At 35.7% G+C, this 6,841-nt stretch overlaps 1 long non-coding RNA gene across 7 annotated transcripts; it reads right to left on the bottom strand.

Moving 5' to 3' along the window:
• Positions 1 to 3,008: 3,008 nt before the first annotated feature.
• Positions 3,009 to 6,180, bottom strand: LOC137094283 (uncharacterized). 7 transcript variants are annotated; one of them, XR_010908632.1, is made up of 7 exons: positions 5,992 to 6,180; positions 5,084 to 5,801; positions 3,949 to 4,007; positions 3,755 to 3,836; positions 3,533 to 3,661; positions 3,302 to 3,371; positions 3,009 to 3,198 (listed from the first exon to the last, which is right to left on the bottom strand). It is a non-coding gene; the product is annotated as an uncharacterized lncRNA (long non-coding RNA). The 7 variants fall into 7 exon arrangements; XR_010908635.1 differs by having other exon boundaries at positions 5,635 to 5,801; positions 5,992 to 6,173; XR_010908630.1 differs by having other exon boundaries at positions 3,271 to 3,371; positions 3,949 to 5,801.
• Between the last annotated feature and the right edge of the window lie 661 nt (positions 6,181 to 6,841).

Here is a 6,841-nt window from a genome sequence, read left to right as displayed (position 1 = left end):
GGGTAACGACGAGCTCTGTCACACGTTGCCTATTGGCTCATCCTGCTGTCAGTCAAACACTGAACCAATGATTTTACCTCCTAGGCGGAGTTTAAACTAGTGGATTTTTGTTATGGCTGCAGAGCGGTTTATAGGCAGCCGACCATTTAGCCCAGTGATACATGTGATTAAACTCAGTTATATTGTTAATCCTTGTATTGAGGTGATGTAAAATCATTTAAACCGTAAATTAACACAAAACATCAAATGTATACATAGCCGATAGTGTTAACCAACTGATTCAAATGTTTAAAAAATTGTTACAGTTCTAATGAAAAAAAGACAATGAAATACTGCAGCATTCGGATGTTACATTGACATTTAGAGCGACATATTTGATACATACAGGCGATTAAAAGTAGCCTAATGATTAGACACTGCAGCCGTCTAGCCTATAACATAGGCCTATTTCATAAATATTAATAGGCTATATCTATAAATGTTGACTGCAGAAATACAAATGGACTATTATTAATAAACTATTACATTTAATGTTATAATTAAATTGTACATTTGTAACCAGTTACAATTTTTCTTGTATTTCTTCTTCTATTACTATAGCCTATACACACACACACACACACACACACACACACACACACACACACACACACATATACATACATACATTTATATATATATATATATATATACCCACACATGCCGTACAAAACGTATTAATATTTCATTATGTGCCACTGTTCCCCTCTCAAGCCCTCTCAGATTACACTGACAGATATTTGGAAGGTCTTTAAGACCAAGCGGTTAAGCCTGCCACAGAAGGGAGGGACTTCCCGTCCTCACCATCAGATGAGTTGCCAGAAACTGTGGGCTGCAGTTTCACAAGGCAGTGAACACTGGGAGAATGTGGCAGATCAATAAGTTCGACAGAGGTTCGGGACAATATCGGACTGTATGAGCTTTAAATGTTAAATGTGTAAAATCTAGGCCTATTAAATAGCATATCTTTTAACTGTCTATACTTATAACCCAATATGTGGAGCAGACCAGTAAATGATTTGCAGCATAGACATTATCTCAGATAATGTGTTAAGTTAACACTGAGGGAAAGAGAAGTCCAGTTGGAAACTCCGACCGTAGGATTAGTCATATACGCTATAATTGGTAGGCAAGTTGGTGAGTCTACGTGCAATACTGCCATGCACTCAAATAAAATCTATAATGCATTGCATTTTTTTTCTCTCCACAAAACTAAAGAAAAAGGTCAGGAACAAAGAAATATTTCGATAATCGATAACGTGTAAAAACATCGAATTGAAAATTTGATTTATTTTTTTCCACCGCCACCCCACTCAACATATATAGTTGACGTATTAACGTATTATTGCATTTACATACATAACATAAACCGATTACTCACCATTCCAAAACTAGCCGATGACTCAGTTTAGAAGAGCGTTAAGGGGCGTGTAACATGAGACAAGTGCCAGGGGGCTAAATTACTAACAGCATGTTGAAATGTCTGTGATTATATAAGACAAAATGGGCAGAGTACATTGTAACCATACTATATATTTTACATATGGCTGCATCTAAATGCTATAACATAAATATTTACTTATAAATATATTATATGTAAATAAATGTATATAAATAATGTATAGCCTGCATAATATATATTCTTTACACGGACACTCAAAGTTTGGGATCAAGATTTTTTAATGTTTTTAAAAGAAGTCTCTTATGCTCACCAAGGCTGCATTTATTGATAAAAGATACAATAAAAACAGTAATATTGCAAAATGTTATTACATTTTTAAAATAACTTTTCTATTTTAACCCTTTGACACGTACGATCAAACCCGTATGATCATTCTGTGCTGGTCCCTGGTGCGTACGATCATACCGGTGCGATTAGAACGCTCAGTGACCAACTGCCGAATTCAAAATTTAAAATCTGTTTTAGCGCGCTGACTGGCGCTGAGCCAAAGACTGAGTGAATGAAAGACTGACTTCGCTCGGTGTCTTTTAATGTTTATTTTAGGTTTCATACACTTCAAATTATATTACACAACCACAAAAATATCAGCAAACACTAAATATAGTTTGTAACTGCATACTACTATATATAACAGCAAGATATCAGTGTTATAAATGGCCCGTGATAATATTACCGATCAAATAACAATCATTTTCTACCCTTTGACGTGAACGATCAGTCTAGGCTGTTCCCTTACGTAATGTCACATATATCAGGAGAAGTGGGTGATCTTGTGTTATAAATCCAGCTAGCTTAGCCTCCCTGGCACTGTTGTAAACACATAATCGCGGCACAAATGCCCATAACGTTAGCCCGCTATAACATTACATATCAACTAACACAATCATTTACTACCATTTCATGTGTACGATCAGTCTAGGGCTGTTCCCTCATGTAATGTCACATATAATCAGGAGAAGTGGGTGATCTTGTGTCGCAAATCCAGCTGACTGCCTCCCTGGTACTGTTGTAAACACATGACGGCGCCACACCCACAGCTAGTGATAAATTACAGAACATCTATTCTAACTTATATATTTTTAATAAGTACATAAACCATAAGGAGTTAACTTGCATCCATTTAAATTTAGTTAACAAGTTTGAAAATATTTTAATGAAAAATAATAAAATAAAACCTTTCCTGTAGCTCAAACAGTAGAGCATAGTGCTAGCAACGCCAAGGTCATGGGTTCGATTCCCAGGGAAAGCAAAAACTGACAAAAATGTAAAATGTGTACCTTAAAATGCAATGTAAGTCGCTTTGGATAAAAGCGTCTGCCAAATGCATAAATTTAAATGTAAAACATGCATTGCAAGCATTTTTTCCTGCTGACAAGTTATGTCACTGTTACCTCACACTCGCGTTGGTACCCACTGCAGACACAATTTTAATACAATTTACCAGTTTTTAACTACTTCAGAGAAAAAGCAAGACAATTTTTTCAAAAGAAGACAACTGACAAGTGAGGAAATAGAGGAGTTTTTTTTAATTCTGATGAGGAGAATTTTGACAGTGAGGCAGAGAGTGACAGTGATGAAGACCTTCCCCCGAACCTTCAAGCTCAGGATTACTGGAGCACAGACCCCATGCTCTTGACACCATTTTTCGGGTCTTTGTTTTCACAGGACCGATTCCTTCTGCTCCTCTGCTGTCTTCACTGTTCAAACAATGCAACAGCAGTTTTAAATGACCCTCTGAAAAAAATCAGAAATATTTTTACTGCTCTCACCTCCTCCTTTCATCGCATTTTTGTGCCATACCGGGATCTGTGTGTTGATGAATCTCTGATGAAGTGGAAAGGCAGGCTGGCATTTCGTCAGTTCATTCCATCTAAACGGCACAGATTTGGGGTCAAGTTTTTTGTTTTGTGTGATGTGCTCACTGGTTATGTGCAGGACATGATCATTTACTCCAGATCTACCAGTGCCATAAAACACCACCAAGGACTTGGGATTTCTGGGTCTGTTGTAATGACACTACTAGGACCTTACCTCAGAAAGGGTCATGTCCTTTATGTGGATAACTGGTACAGTAGTCCCACACTTTTCCAGAACCTTGTCTCTTGGCACTGGAGCTTGTGGGACTGTGTGTGCAAACCGCAAAGGGATGCCAACATTCGCCTGTAGAATGACAAAGGGTAATGTGGAACTCAAGGAAAATGGATCACAGTTGGCAGTCAAATAGCATGATAAGAGAGACGTCCATGTCCTTACCACTGTCCACCCAACTGGTATGGCAGCCACAGGGAAGCTGGATCACATCACTGGGCAAGCCAAGATGAAGCCAGTCTGTGTGCTGGTGTACAACAAAAAGATGGGAGCAGTTGACAAAGCGGACATGATGACTGGTTTTCTTGAATGCACCAGAAAGTCTACCAAGTGGTACAAAAATATCTTCTTTCACCTACTTGACACAGTTTTACTGAACAGCCACATTGTCTACCGGCAAATTACTGGTAAGATATTTCTATAAATCAAAGAATATAAACAAGATAAAAAAAATTGATCACATTTTCAATTAATGTAAACAAAAGTGTTATAAAGGGTATGCATGGATGTCACTTTCCTGAGTGAGTGGCAAAAGAGCTGCTGCGTGACTGGATTTAATAGGGGAACCGGTGTAAACAACGAGTAAACAAGTTTCAGTTTAAACTAAAGCTTAGACTTGATATAGTGGTGCTTAAAACTTACCAAAGATCCAGTGATCCATGGATATTGACAAGAACATTTCCTGGCATTTTTACATGCCTGATTTTGAAACCAGTAAAATACATAAATCAAATTTGCCTGTGAATGCTTTAAATAAATACAATATACTAAGGGTGTAATGGTAAACATAACTGACGGTTTGGTATGCACCTCGGTTCTGAAGTCACGGTTCGGTACAGCAGGGGAGAGAAAACTAAATATAAAATAGTTTTTTTTTTTTTTTTTTTTTAAACAGTGGTTTACTGAACAGATTGTGTCAGTCCATAAATTAATTTAATTATAACTAAAATATTTTAATTCAATTATAACTAAATAAAGAATTAATTAAATTATAACAGGTTTTTTTTAAATCTCTCTTCTAATAGTTTTTATTATTTGCTAATAAGTTATACCACACTCATATAGGCATACATCATGCATGTTACTGGCCATTGTTTAAATCTGCTAGCAATTCAAAATACATCTTTATGGCTGTACAAGATATTATTCAGCACCCTGATGAACATCGCAATGCCGGGTTGGCCTACGTTGTCGTCACGTTCTCTCCATCTGGATGAAGATAAGGAGCAGAGACTGCACAGCGGGTTGTGTTGACAGTGTTTAGTGATTTGGAGAAGAGAAAACTTCAGAATAATGTCACAGAGTTCATTCATGAAGTTGTGTGAACAACGCACAGCATCCGTATATGTCCGCGCACATGCACTTTGGTCAGAGAGGCAATATTGCGATTAAGGTATAAGATATAAGGTGTTTACATGCCAGCTGACGGTGAGGTCACATGCATACCCTCTATAAACAAATGTACAATAATAAACAGATCACACTGTCACATACTATTCTATCCTCTTCCTTACGCCCTATCGATTTGTTCTACTGTGAGTAGGAAAGGAAAACACTTCCCTGCAATTCAAGACGAACCTGATGAGAGGGCTGCTGGAGAACAGTATATTTATTGTTTTGTTTATAATACTATTTTGATTGTTGTTCATTGCAATTATATTTATAATTTGTTTTGTAATTTTATTAGAAAGTGTATATATGTATAATAGTCTAAACAAAAAAACATTTAGCTTAAATTGAGGAGATTTAATAAAACATGAATGAAATGTGTACATTTTGCAATTTCTTTTTAACAAAAGACATACGTTTTAATTATGCTAAACTTATACAACACATTCTGACTAGCAAAGCAGAGAAAAGGTCATCATGTATGCATTTGACATCATGTAACTTAAACTATATGCAAGCTAATAGTCAGTGAGGCGTGACCATATAGCTTTTCTCTGCTTTGCTAGTGAAATATGAAACTCAGTAACAATATAAACACTAAAACAAATAATATATTCATGTTACGTATCAAGCCAACTGAACCCTAATAACTTTACCGAATGCACGGAGCATATTTGCAATGTGCAAAATGACAAACATGACATTTGAACGTCCACATTTTTGAGTACTGTTCGTTTTACAAGAGAATTTTTTAAATATCTTTATTCATATTTATTGCATGTTTGTAAATAATTATATGTGCTCCAAAATAGGAGGAAAAAAACTAAAATATACTCACCATTTGACACGCGGATGTTGTGAGGGAGATGCAAAATGCCGTGTGCAAGCGAAATTCAAAGCAGTGGGGAAAAAATAGCAACATAAACATGTCAACCATAGTGTGTACACGCTAACAAATAATGTGAAAGGTTTTGAATTAAAAAAATAAAGCAAAACATTCATAGAGCGCTCACCTGCACGCGGTCATCCACCACGAGCGCCATTGTGACTGCGTCACTGCAAAAACTCACGTGTCAAGGTTGATGTGTGTTACCATGGAAATTAGAACGCATGTCATTGCATAATAACGGTCGCAATAAAAAAACTCACGCCAGGCTGCCAGTCTTATTTTTAAGAACGTACGTGCGAAAGGGTTAAGGTGTAATTTTTCCTTGTGATGTCAAAGCTGTATTTTCTGCATCATTGCTCCAGTTTTCAGTGTCCACATGATCCTTCAGAAATCATTCTAATATGCCGATTTGGTGCTTAAGAAACATTTCTGATTATTACCAATGTGAAACAGTTGTGTACAATTTTTGAATGATAGTGAATAGAAAGTTCAAGAGATAATTTATTTGAAATAGAAAGCTTTTGTAACATTATACACTACTTCTATTTGGGGTCAAAAAGATTTTTTTAAAGATTTTTATTTATATATTATTAAGTAAGAATGCATTAAATTGATCAAAATTGACAAGACATGTATAATGTTACAAAAGCTTTCAATTTCAGATACTTTTATGAAAAGAGAAAAAGCAGGGACTATTTTTTGAAACTTCTGATTGATTTTCAAACTGTTTCATGTAAGTAAACATTTATTTTTGTAGAACAGTTTGCCCTAAAACAAGTGTAAATATATGTATAAGGATGGGAATTCCCATTTCTGATAATATTTACACACATTTGCATAAGACATAAGGATGTATATAAAACCAATTTTGTAACATACATTTCGTAATATCTTAACAGTGTTGGGAAAGTTACTTTGGAAATGTAGCCTAAAGTAATAGGTTACAGATTACAAGTTAACCCAATTAAAATGTA

Source organism: Pseudorasbora parva, chromosome 12, assembly GCF_024679245.1.
Source record: "Pseudorasbora parva isolate DD20220531a chromosome 12, ASM2467924v1, whole genome shotgun sequence".
NCBI classification, from domain to species: domain Eukaryota; kingdom Metazoa; phylum Chordata; class Actinopteri; order Cypriniformes; family Gobionidae; genus Pseudorasbora; species Pseudorasbora parva.
This window is presented reverse-complemented; position numbering and strand designations above follow the sequence as displayed.